Source organism: Triticum aestivum, chromosome 5D (genome assembly GCF_018294505.1).
Source record: "Triticum aestivum cultivar Chinese Spring chromosome 5D, IWGSC CS RefSeq v2.1, whole genome shotgun sequence".
NCBI lineage: Eukaryota > Viridiplantae > Streptophyta > Magnoliopsida > Poales > Poaceae > Triticum > Triticum aestivum.
In genome coordinates this window covers 46364657-46377928 of record NC_057808.1, presented here as the reverse complement: position 1 = coordinate 46377928, position 13272 = coordinate 46364657, and the positions used below count along the sequence as shown (strand labels likewise).

At 49.1% G+C, this 13272-nt stretch overlaps 1 pseudogene; it reads left to right on the top strand.

Annotated features, from left to right (window-relative positions):
- Window positions 1-380: 380 nt before the first annotated feature.
- LOC123124256 (BTB/POZ and MATH domain-containing protein 1-like) lies at window positions 381-1927 on the top strand (annotated as a pseudogene).
- The last annotated feature ends 11345 nt before the right edge of the window (window positions 1928-13272 follow it).

Below are 13272 nucleotides of genomic sequence, written 5' to 3'. Positions count from 1 at the left end.
ACCCAGTCAAGTGCAAAAACACAGTGGTGTCAATTGGTAACACATCTTAGCCCATTTGTATCAAAAAACTATTAAAGCATTTGTACCAAACAATTCATAGCATACGTATAACGCTGCACTATTTTGTTCCCTTTCCATAAACTTCGAAAAACCAATACCAACCGAGTTTTTTTACAGAAACCAATAATATTGATTACCAAATGCAATACTTGGGTACTAGGGGTAAACCATCTTCTCAAGTAAATAAAATGTGTTTATTTTATTTTACAGAAGACAGTTTTGGTTGATTGAAACAGATTTGGGTACATAATCCAGAGTCACTCTTCCCTCTCTCTCTCTCACATAAAAAAACCAAAAGTCACTCAACCTGCGTCCAATAACCAAATTTCCCCCCTCCTCAAACCCTCGTCCAAACCCTCGTTCCCCAATCTGGCCGCCGCCGCCGCGCCTGTCGGCCCGTGTTCCGTCGCGCCGCCGCTCCCCACCTCACCCTCGGAGCCGGAGGCAAAACCACCTCTCCCATCGCCGCTGGCCTTAATCGCGCCGACCCCCTTCCTCCTCCCAACCCCCACAATGGCAGCATCGCAGAGTTCAATAGCGATGGTGCCGTCGAGGTGCACAGCAGAGACGCACACGGCGCGGGGCAAGGTTGCGTTCGAGATTGCTGGCTACAGCCGTCTCAAGGGCCTAGGTAGAGGCAAATGTCTCCGTTCTTCAGCATTCTCCATCGGCGGCTACGAATGGTGCATCCGCTACTACCCCGACGGATGCCAAGGCGAGGCGGGTGACGGTTACGTCTCTGTTTTCGTCGTGCTCCTGACCAAGAACGCCGAGGTGAGGGCGCTCAACAACTGGATGCTTGTGAATGGGGTTAGTGGGCAGTCGATTGTGGTGCTCTCGGGTAAAGCGCCACGAGTGTTCGACCGAAAAATGCCAGCATGGGGCGTACCAAAGTTCATGAAGACAACTGCTGAAGTAGAGTCGGTGTACCTGCAGAACGATCGTCTCCTGATCGAGTGCGAAGTCAATGTTATCAAGGAATCACTCGATATCCTTGTGCCGCCCTCTGACATTCTGGATAATCTTGCAACCTTGCTAGAGGGGAAGATAGGAGCAGACGTGACTTTCAAGGTTCAAGGGGAGGTCTTTTCCGCGCATAAGATTTTGCTCGCGATGCGATCGGCGGTCTTCAACGCGGAGTTCTATGGTCCGATGGGGGACAAAGGTGCACAGGACATAGTTATTGACGACATGCAGCCTGCTGTTTTCAAGGCATTTCTTTACTTCATATACACGGATTCAATGCCTTCCATGGACGATCTTGAGGATGATGATAAAAGAGAAATGGTTAAGCACTTACTCGTGGCTGCGGACAAGTATGTGATGGAAAGGATGAAGAGGATATGTGAAGGGATGCTATGCAGGGTTCTTGATGTTGAGACACTAGGGACCATGTTAGCTCTAGCTGACCAGTATCACTGCAGCAACCTCAAAGATGCTTGCGTTGAATTTATGCTCTCTTCGGATAGAATGGATGATGTGATCGCAAGCCAAGGGTATTTACAACTGAAAAGATCTTCTCCTGATATCATTGTAGAGGTATTGGAGAGAGCGGCTAAGTCCCGCAGAATTTAGTACGCCAACCTGATAAGCTACTGCTTATCCTTCAGTTCTGATTGATCTTTGGAGCCGAATGTCTTATGTTGGGATGGGGAAGGCAAATATGTCTTGCTAAATTTATGATGCCCATCCTGGTTTAGCTTCTATCTAGTTACTTTTGATACATAGCGACCTTAGATGAGGTTGCCATGTCTTTAGGTTTCCAGAGATCTTTTGGAGGAAGCAGTTGGTTCTATAAAATGTATGTCTCCAGTGTATTTGTTGCCCCATCTGATGTAAGTATATATGAATCCATGGTAGCTCACTACTTGCCTTTGTTATCTGCTTACTTTAACATCTAGCTTATGTGAAGAATGATAAAACTAAGAGTTCTTGGCTATACTTTTGAGATAATCTGTTTTATCTATATGAAAAACTTGCTAGATTTTAATTAGAGACAGTTACAAATTGTTTCTTGACATGGTTGGTTGACCCAACGAAGACTGAATGAACAATCTGATTCATGTTCGACTTTGAAAGACACTACTGAAATCTGTACAGGTAAATTCTATGCAATCGTTTCTTGTTCATGAATTTTGGTCATAGAGGGCATTATGGAAAAAATTTGTTGTGAATTTTTTTAATTGAAAATGTTCAATTAATCAGATTGAAACAGCAAACACAGATTTTGTACATGCACAGATGGCTACTTGAGCTATCTTGTCAGCATGGTGTTGTTCGAAATTTGTGCAACATTATTTTTGCAGCTGGCACCGTGTTCACATTATGTCGAATCAAAAATTTGAGAGCAGTTAAGTCACGCAAAAATTTAGTATGCCAATCTGGTCTGAGCTACTTACTGCTTATCCTTCAGTTCTGATATATCTTTGGAGGCGAATGCCTTATGTTGGGTTGGAGAACGCAATTATATCTTGCTAAATTTGGCATGCCCATCCTGGGTTAGCTTCTATCTAATTACTATTTGATACATAGACACATGAGATAGGGTTGCCATGTCTTTCAGTTTTCATAGATTTTTTGGAGGAAGCGAGTTGATTGTATCAAAGTGTATTGGTTGGCCAGTCCGATATGAATGTATGGTAGTTCACTAGTTGCCTTTTTTATCTGCTTACTTTAATTTCTGTCTTATGTGAATAGTGGTAAAATTTTGAGTTCTTGCCTATCACTTTTGAGATAATCTGTTTTACCTGTATGAAAAACTTATATTTGAATGCTAACTGCTATATTTTAATTGGAGACTACAAATGAATTCTTGACATGGTTGGCTGGCCCAACAATGATGGAACTAACAATCAGATTTATGTTCCACTTTGAAAGGCACTGTACATGAAATCTGTACAGGTAAGTTCTTATATGCAACTGGTTCCTGTTCATGAATTTAGATCATAGAGGGTGTTATGGGAAGATAATTATTGAGTGAATTTTTTCTGAATTGAATACATCGAGTGAACCAGATTGAAACAGTAACTTGCATTTCCCATGAAACAGGCAGTAAAAAAATGCTAATGTCAGTGATGCAGCCTTCTGAGGCAAATCACGGTTGCACGTATGATTTGTTTGTCTCAGATAGAATGTTGGCCGCATTATGTTTTGGTAATTTGATGCAAATGTCAAGTAAAAAATGATGCAAATGGGGAAAGTTTCTCAGCATGCGCAAAATTAGTGAGATTAGCTTAATTTAAATTGAATGCTTTTGTTAGCTTAACTTTTGTTTCTCTGTTTCCCTCTTCTTTCAATTTTCAGTTTTGTTCTATTTTCTTTTCGCAAATACGCTAGCCACGTATCATTGCATTGATAGGGGAAAGAAACAACAGCTAGGCAGCCCATAAACACCGTACACAAGCAGGTGACGATGTGGGAGCCGATGAGCAGATAGAGGGGGCATGCTCAGTCCCAAGTACAGAAAATTATGTTACAGGTAAAATGATGTCTAAGCCTTTAGTGCGAGCCTCAGCCCAGCGCTGTGCCTCCTCCTTGACAGACTCGAAGACCTTGTGGGTGGAGGGTCTCGCTGTCGAAGATGCACGCGCTCCTGTGCTTCCAGATTAACTAGGCGGTAGCCCAACCCTTTCCACTGACTGGGTGGTGGAGCTAGCGATGATAGACCCACCAAGCGAAGAAGCTCGACGAGCCGTCAGGCGGTTGCGGAGGGAGGCGGGCCCAAGAGAGAATTTCATGCCATGTAATGCGTGATGCCACGCAGCCGGCAAGGAGGTGTTGCTGTGTTTGGGGTTCCTGGGAGCAGAGCACTACAGAGTGGCTCGCGGGGAAGGACGGGGCTGGCGAACTTGGTGATGAACTGGCCGTCGAGCCAAAGGTCCTCCTAGAATAGGCAGGTCTTGACGTTGCCAAGAATCCAGGTGGCGGTGTCTTGGAAGAAGCTCTTAATCTTCGGCTGGCAGGGGAGGTGAAGATGGCGCCATGGCCGTGTCGGATCGATGGCCCCGCAGCGCAATGCCAGAGCAACGTAGATCACGCACGCCGAGACCCACAAGCTCGGTGGGGAGGCACACCTTGGGCCAAGACACAAGGCAGAAACCCGCCTTGGCGTCGCGACGGCCATGCCAGAGGAAATCGTGAATGATTCTGGTGGCCTGCTTGAGGATTGTGGGGGCTCTGGCCATCGCCAGGAGGATATTCACAGGCCTGCTTGAGTTTTGTTCTATTATCATCGTTGTTACCCCGTGTGCCATCGTCTTTCTGTTGCTCTTTCCGGCGAATGCACTTATGTAGAAGCATACTAAGGAAATGTTCGCACCTCTCAATTGTTGCTAGCATGTTTGTATCGAAAAATTTATGAGATTTAGGGCTGGAAATTTAGGCCTCTCGTTGGTTCAAAGGATATTTTTAGGAATTTTGGGAGGTTGTTTAGTTTGTACTCCCTCCGTTTCAAATTACTTGACCCATATTTATCTAGACACGATTTATTTAGACACTAAACAAGTATAGATACATCCGTATTTAGACAAATTCAAGTCAACTAATTTGAAACGGAGGGAGTAGGACTGAAAACTATATGATTTTTTCCCCTACTCGACTTTGCATGCAATTCGAGAGGAATTTTTTCAAACCTTTGTTTTATGTGACAATCATGACATGCACCAAATTCCCAAGGAAAAATCTTGTGTTTTTTAACACCCCCACCCCCTCGTCGTTCCCGCGACCGACTGGGGGGCAACCGTAGCGCGCGGCCTCCCACCCGTCCTCCCCTGTAGCCACAGCGTAGCACCGCGGGGCAAAGCCTGGCTGACTTAGGTCGCGGTGGGGCCTTGATCCCTCTCACTTGACCTTGGGGCCAGCGCGGGACTGCTCCTTGGGTAGGAGCACTGGGTCGTTGTGGGGCCCAGTGGTGCGGCGGCGAGTGTTTAGGCAGCGACGTGTCTCTGTGCGGCGGCGCGGCGATGTGTAATGCCTAGGCGGGGTGCGGCGGCTGTAAGGTCCATGTCCTCTGGTGGCCAGATCTGGCTAGATCTTTGTCTGGGGGACCGACGAGCGTCAAGAGTGGCGGCAGCATGATTGTTCCTACACCGACCTGTAGCTGCAGCTCCCGCGAGCCACGGCAAAAGCAGGGATGACCAGTCGCCGGCATCAGCGCAACTTTTGCGTGGCCGACTACGCGCTCCACTTGACGACCCCGGACCTTTTTATTTTTGAAATGTTCAACGGGGGGAAAAGGCTCCCCACCTGAATATATATTTCAAAACCTGCCAGGTGTTACAGAGTTAAGAGTGTTGCGAGGATAGGAACTCACGCCACAGACCGGCATGGCCCTTTAAAGTTACAGATTTTAGTCTATGAGACCAAACAATCAAATCATCCAGGATAGTTCTCAAGGAGTTTGAGGCCACAACATCTAGTACTTGGAAAACTTTCTTGTTGCGTGCGTCCCAGATTTTCCAAAGAATCAAAAGGAGCATGAAGGGGCGGACCGTGGTAGGCAGCGGATCCGGAAGCGTCGTGCTGAAGAGACTTGTGATAGGAGTGTAAAGAGGGCAGATGCCGGCTGCTCTCCAGATCCTGCGAGCTGCTGGACAAGTAAAAAAAAGGTGTTGTCGATCCTCAACCGAGTGAGTACATCTAGGACAAGCTGAAGAGTCCAGAATGTTCTTCTTATGCAGATTCTTCCTTGTGTTTAGGCGATCAAGGTAGAATAGCCAACCGAAGATCATAACCTTCTTGGGAACCATTGAGTCCCAAATATCATTAAGCATGGGGTCCGAGAGGTGATCCGAGAGGGCCGCATATGCGCCCTTTGTGGAAAAGGCAGCGCCGTTAAGCAGGCGACGATCGTCCGGTACCTGAGAGAGTGCACAGTCCTGCAACAAGGAATTAAGAGAAGCAAGTTCTGCAATCGCAGTAGAGGTTAGTCGATTACGAAGAGCAAGTTCGATCCCATCCTGCAAAATAGTGACTACCAGGCCATGTTGGTTTGTGTGGTGAGAAAAAAGAGCTGGGTACACTAAATCCAGGGGTTCCGGCTTTAGCCAACGATCTAACCAAAAAAAGTAGAGCAACCATCTCCAACAGTGCACTGGGAAATCTCTCTCAAACTCTGAAGATGCTTGAAAATGGTTTTAGCTAGGAAAGAGCTGTTTTTGCCATGTGCAATGTGAAGAGGCGAATGGTGTAAGACCCAATCCTTCCAGGGAAGGTTTGAGGAGTGTAAAAATTTATAAGCAAATTTTAGCAGTAGACAAAAGTTTTGTGCGCGAAGGTTTTTTACACCTAGACCACCAGCTTCTCTAGGGGTACAAACTTTATCCCAAGCAACCAGGCATTTTGCCCCAGAGCAAGTGTCGTCGTTAGACCAGAAAAAGGTACGTCGTCTCTTGTCGATAGCTTCAATAACCTGGACAGGAAGAGCGAAACAGAGCATAAAATAGGTAGGGAGGCTGTCAAGAACGGCGGAGAGGAGAACAAGCTTGCCACCACGAGAGAGAAGTAGCGCGCACCACCCAGCTAGGTAGATATCACACCGATCGATGACTGATTGGAAGGCTGAGGGGGGGAGTTTGTAGGGAGAGAGAGGAAGGCCGAGATAAGTTTGCGGGAAGGAGGAGATATTAGTGGCAAGGTCAGCTGCCATAAGAGCTGCGTCAGTGGGATCAACATTAAGAGGGATAAAGGTGGTCTTGTCAAAATTAATCTGGAGACCAGTGGCCGCAACGAAGCTATCTAGAATACTCTTAAGGTGTTTTGCGGCCCCGGGCGTAGCTTTAACTATGATAAGCGTGTCATCGGCGTATTGAAGGACGGGACAGGGAAGGCGAGGGCTTAGGGGGTGCAACAACTTACCTTCACTGTTGGCTTTGATGATCATTTGTTGGAGGATATCGGCGACAATAATGAAAAGGTAAGGGGAGAGAGGGTCGCCCTGCCGGAGGCCATTTTTGCATTGAATCCACCTCCCCGGGATGCCATTTAGCATAACGGCAGTGGATCCAGTGTTAAGGAGAGAGTTAATCCAGTCGCACCACCGAGGGGGGAAACCTCTAACCTGAAGGGTATGGAGGAGGGTCTTCCAGCAAACAGAGTCAAAAGCTTTCCGAAAGTCTAGTTTGATTATGAGGGAGGGGGCTTTCCTTTTTGCACAACAGTGAAGGATATCTGCAGCGTAGAGGAAGTTCTCAGAGATGTTACGACCAGACAGGAAACCGGTCTGGTCAGCATGCACCAAGAGGGGGATAAGGGGTTTTAGCCTGTTGGTTAGAAGTTTTGCGACTCCTTTGATAGGACAGTTTTGAAGAGAGATGGGGCGGAAGTCAGCGGGGGAGCGAGCATCGGAATGCTTTGGAAGGAGGATTATGAGGGCCCGGTTAAGGCAAGAGATATCGCTGATTTGGGCGTGAAAGTCTGAAAGGAAATGAGTTATCTTCTCTTTGAAGATGTGCCAAAATTTGCGGCAGAACCCTGGGCCGAAGCCATCCGGTCCAGAACTAGCATTCTTGTTCATGGAGAGGAAGGCATTGGTGATTTCGGCGTCTGTGAAGGGGGCATCCAGAGAGCAGAGTTGTGGAACGGGTTCTGGGTATAAATCCGTGAGAGCGAAGAACCAGGTTGGCTGAAAGGCCGTGCCGAGAAGGGAGGCGTAGAAGTCAGAAAGAATGTTGGATTTAGCATCGTGGGAGCAGAACTCCGAGCCATTTAAGACAAGAGTATTAATTTTATTTTTCCGGAGACGGGCAGAGGTAGACGCGTGAAAGAAGCGAGAGTTTTCATCTCCTTCTAAGATGGTGCGAATTTTTCCACGCTAGATCCAATATAGGGCTTTCTCACGAAGCGTGCGTTGGAGAACTTTAATAATGACACGACGGAGAGCCAGTTCAGGAGACGAGAGGAAACGGGATTCTTCGATGAGGTTGAGAACGGAAATGACAGTCTTGCAGTTCTTCTCCCGAGGTGCCAGTCCGGTGGTGGACCCCGGACCTGTCGCAGGGCATGGCAGCAATGGCGCCGTGGTGGGGGAAGGAGGCGCGGGGAGGGTTTCCGAGCGTGACGGGGACGCCCGTGGTGGTCAAGATGCAGACCCCGGACTGGGCCATCTCTGAGGTGCCGCCACTGGGGTCGCCCGCCACGGGGGGCAAGGACGGTTGTGGCAAGAACGCGCGGTAGATCACCTAGGTGTTGCTCCTCAAGGTGCACTGCGCAACTCGGAAGCTCACGGGGGCCACCACCGCCGCGCGAAAGCGGGTGGCGGCGGACCGGACCGACTCCGACGCCGACGCGGCACCGGGGGAGAGCCCAGCGCTGCGCACCAGGTTCTACAGCTTCCTCCGCGCCTTCCTCCTCCTTTCTGTGCTCCTCCTCGCCGCCGACGTCGCCGCACACGCCCAGGGTTGGCACCTCGCCGCGCTCCCCGACCTGGAGGCCGTCAAGGGCCTCTTCGCCACCGTCTGCTCATCCTGGATGCGCGCACGCGCCGCCTACCTAGGCCCGGCCCTGCAGTTCCTCACCAACGCCTGTGTCGCCCTCTTCATGATCCAGAGCGTCGAACGCCTCATCCTCTGCCTCGGCTACTTCTGGGTTAAGCTCAGGAGAATCATTGAGGTGACAGGGCGACCGCCGCACCGAGAGAAGAAAGCGGCGGGGAGAACAACTCGAAAACAGTCGTTGACAAGGAACGAATCGGCATGCAAAAACGCTAGGTTCACACGTGAAGACGTTAAGGAAATTCATAGTTAAACGCTAGGTCCACACGCGACCCTACCCGCCACCAGGTCCCAAATTATTACACGTGTGAAGCCCAAATTGGTCCCTGTTTACCACCGTACCAAGTGGGAAAACCTGGTTAGAAAAACTTTCTTTTAAGGCAAAGCATTGCTTTATAAATCAACGATGGCTGGGCATATCGCCCAACACACGTTCAGCCACAATGGGCGGTACAGTGGTGTTCCACTCCATACAAATGTCGGGCAAACACATGCGACCTATTTGAGCTAGTTCATGTGCAACAGAATTCGCCTCTCGACGGCAGGCTCGTATAGTGAACTTCGAAAACCACATCTTAAGCTGTAGCACTAATAGAAAATAGGGCTTTCGTTCGGGCCTGGCCAGCCCATTAGTCCCGGTTCCGCACGAACCGGGAGCAATGGGGTGCATTAGTCCCGGTTCGTGAGCCCAGGGGGCCGGCCGGGCCACGTGGGCCACTGGTCCCGGTTCGTCTGGACCTTTTGGTCCCGGTTCAACGCACGAACCGGGACCAATGCGCCTCGCCCCTGGCCCATGACCATTAGTCCCGGTTTGTGCCACAAACCGGGACTAAAGGATTGGTCCTCGTTGCGGCCAGAGTTTAGTCCCACCTCGCCAACCGAAGGGCGCTCACACCGGTTTATAAGCCCGTCCCTCTCTGCCTTGTTGAGCTCCTCTCAAAATGAAAATAGATGCCCTTATACAGGGAATTTGACCTAAATTCATAGTGAGTTTCTCTGAAATTCATAGGAATTTATGATGAGTTTTCGTCCGAAACCCTGATACTTCGAAAGAGATTGTCCATTTTGTTCACGAAGTGCATCCACCTTTTGCCGGGACAACCATTTTGTTAATTTTCAGAGTTCATTTGAAATGCTTTTCAATTTTAGGGTCTTATAGCTCAAAATAATTAGTAAATGCATGATAAATAACAAATGAAGTCAGAAAGGATTGAAAAATGATGATGTGGCTTTGAATGGTGCATTTTGAACACACAAAAAGTCAGGATTATTGAAATATATAAGTAGAAACAAAATAAAATAAACTTTAATAAAATTTACGAAACTAAAATTAACAAAGTATTTTCTGTTCAAAACATTATAAGAAACCTCTAGTATTATTGAAACTAAAATCATATAAAATTGATGCAACTAAAATTATCGAAATATTTTCTGTTCAAAATCATTAAAAGCAAAAAGAATTTTCATAAAGAACTTTTTGATAGAAACTTTAATAGCAAAAAATATTATCATAAAGTAAAATAAATAAATAATTAGAAACAAAATAAAATAAAATAAATAAGTATTTTGTTGTAAGTAGAAACAAAATAAAATAAATAAAGTAAAAAAGAAAACAAAATAACTGGGAAAAAATGCCACCTGCTGCGCCACCACGGCCTGAATACGACTAGAAACCCATCCATGGGCCAGGATTCAGGCCCAGCAGGCCCACAGGCATAGCAGTGCAAGATTAGGCCCAGAGGCCTGTAGTTCAGAGGAGTTCAAAGGAGATGGCGGGGCAGGGCTTATAAACAGGTCATGCCGCTCCTCGGCTAGCGAGGTGGGACTAAACATCCCACCGCACCGCGGCTTTGGCAGGCGCAGGACATTGGTACCGGTTGGTGCCACGAACCGGGACCAATGCCCACCTTTGGTCCCGGTTCGTGGCACTAACCGGTACCAATGCCCACCCTTTAGTCCCGGTTGATGCCACCAACCGGGAGGGACCAAAGCCCTCTGCTTCCCGCCCTTTGGGCTGCTGAAAAGAGGCCTTTGGTCCCGGTTGGTGGTACCAACTGGGACCAAAGAGGTGCATTTGTCTCGGTCCGTGACAAGAACCGGGACTAAAGCTTCACGTATATAAGGCACACTTGTGAAAATTTTGTTTTGCATCTTGCAGTTCGCCCCCGACGACGCGCGCGGAGAGGACGCTGCCAGGCTGCCGGACGCCGTCGCCGTCGCCCCCGCCCCGGAGCCCACGCCGACGCCGTCGCCGTCCGCCACCCCGCCGTCGCCGTCGCCGTCCGCCACCCCCGCCGTCGCCGTCGCCCCCGCCCCGGAGCCCACGCTGCCGCCGTCGCCGTCGCCCGTGCCTGCTCCGCGCGCCCGCCCGGATCCTCTGCACGCCGACGCCGTCCGCCGCCCCCACCGTCGCCGTCGTCGACACCGTCGCCGCCCTAGCCGGCCGGCCCCGCTGTGAGCCGCCGCCGCCCCGAATCCTTTTTTTTCATTTTTTTTGTATATGTATTTTTTCCATGTATATATACTAGTAAGTGTTTAATAAAAATTAGTTAGATTAGTTGAATTAGATGTTTTTCCATGTATTTTAGATTAGTTGAATTAGATGTTTTTTTGTCAATTTATGTATATATATGTGCATATTTAGAAAAAAATTGTGTTGAACTAGTTAAATATAAATGAACTAGTTAAACAAGTTTATTTTTAGTAAGTGCTTAGTAGTTGAACTAGTTGATTTAATAAAACTACTTTATTTTACTATAGAAGTAGTTTATTTTAGTAAGTACTACTTTATTTTATTTATAGTAAGTGCTTAATTAGTAGTTGAACTAGTTGATTTAATAAAACTACTTTATTTTACTATATATACAAGTAGTTTATTTTTAGTAAGAACTACTTTATTTTATTTATTTATAGTAAGTGCTTAGTAGTTGAACTAGTTGAACTACTTTATTTTAGCAAGAAAATTAATAGAACTAGTTTATTTTTTTAGTTCAAGCAATTAATCCCGCATCGACGTCGACGATGCCTATCCCGCATCCTCGTCGTCGACTCGGCGAAGGAGGCCGGCTTGATCAGAGGGGCCATGTCCGGGACTGGGCTCCGCCGGGCTGGTTTTGGGAGGTGCTACCTTCCGGTGGGCGTAGGTTGGTGAGGAGCCAGCCCGTCGTTGACCCGATCCTTGTTTGGTGGCGGTCGCGTGGGCTAGTGACGATGCCGAGGCTTCCGGACACCGCGGAGGTGGTACGTCACCGTGTCAGCGAGGAGGACCAGCACATCCGTCGCTACATGGTTGCGTTGGAGGGCAGGTTCGACTATACCTGGCAGGTTCTTCAGGGATCTCACTGGAGCTATGATCCTGTGATGGTTCCGTCCCTTTGGGTGTTGTAACGCCCCGGATCCGATGTGCCAGGTGTCACCCAGTTATTCGCTGTCGTTGCCATGTCATTTGCTTGCGTGTTGCATTTTGCCATGTCATCATCTGCATTTCATATCATGTCATCATGTGCATCGCATTTGCATACGTGTTCGTCTCATGCATCCGAGCTTTTTCTCCGTTGTCCGTTTTGCAATCCGGCACTCCCAGCTCCTCCGGCGCACCCCTCTTGTTTCTTTTCGTGAGCGGGTGTTGAATGTTCTCGGAATGGACCGAGTCTTGCTAAGTGGCCTTGGTATACCACCGGGAGACCACCGGTCAAGTTTCGTTCCATTTGGAGGTCGTTTGGTGCTCCAACGGTTAGCCGGGTAACCGCAAAGTCCGTTTGTGTGTTGCAGCAAAACCCCCCTTCAAACAGCCACAAAACACCTCTAAGTCTCCGCCATGCTCTCGGTCGTTCGATCACGATCGCGTGGGCGAAAACCACACCTCGTTTGGACTCTCCTAACTCCCTCTATCTATAAATAGGCCCTCCCCTTCCATTTTCGCGGATGAAATCACCCCTAACCCTAGCCCATCTCCTCCCACCGCGCCGGACACGTCCGCCCCGCCGCCGCGGCCCACCGGGCCCAGGCGCGGCCCACCCAGGCCCGCGCGGCCGCCCGAGCCTCCCCGCGCCCCGCATCTGACCTAGCGCCGCCGCCGCCCTGGAGCGCCGCCCGACTCCCGCGGCTCCGCCGCGCGCCGACTTCGCCGCCCGGCGCCGCCCCGACGCCGCCGCCCGATTCGGCGCGCCCCGCGCCCGAGCCGCGGCTCCCGCCGTCCGCCTCCGCCGCCCCGGACCAGATCCGGCCTCCCCCGCCTCCGCCGGCCGCCGCGCCGCTCGTCTCCGGCGAGCCGCCGGCCCTGCCTCGTTATCCGCGCGCGAGCTCTCGGCCCGATCCAGATCGGGTCAAACCCTAAGGTTGACCCCGAGACCCCCCCCCCCCCCCGGAAATTCTTGTCATTTTATTTTCATATTACATGCCCCGGTTCATTGCATCGTAACTTCATGCATACTGCTCCAATTTGTGCGTGTTATATGTCAAATTGTTCGTCTCGTGATGCACTTAATTTTGTTCCATTGCACCATGTTCATTTGAGGTCATCTTGATGCCCAAATCTCTCGTGCAAGAGTGCAAGTTTCTGTTGTCTGCTGTTACTTAGCAGAACTTGGAGATTTGTTATTTTTATACCATTTAATCTGTGCATCTTATGGGCATGAGCTCTATATGTGTTTTGTTGTATGTCATACCATATTTCCAAGGGTGTATGCCATGTATTTTTGTAGTCTCTGTGGTGACTATCACA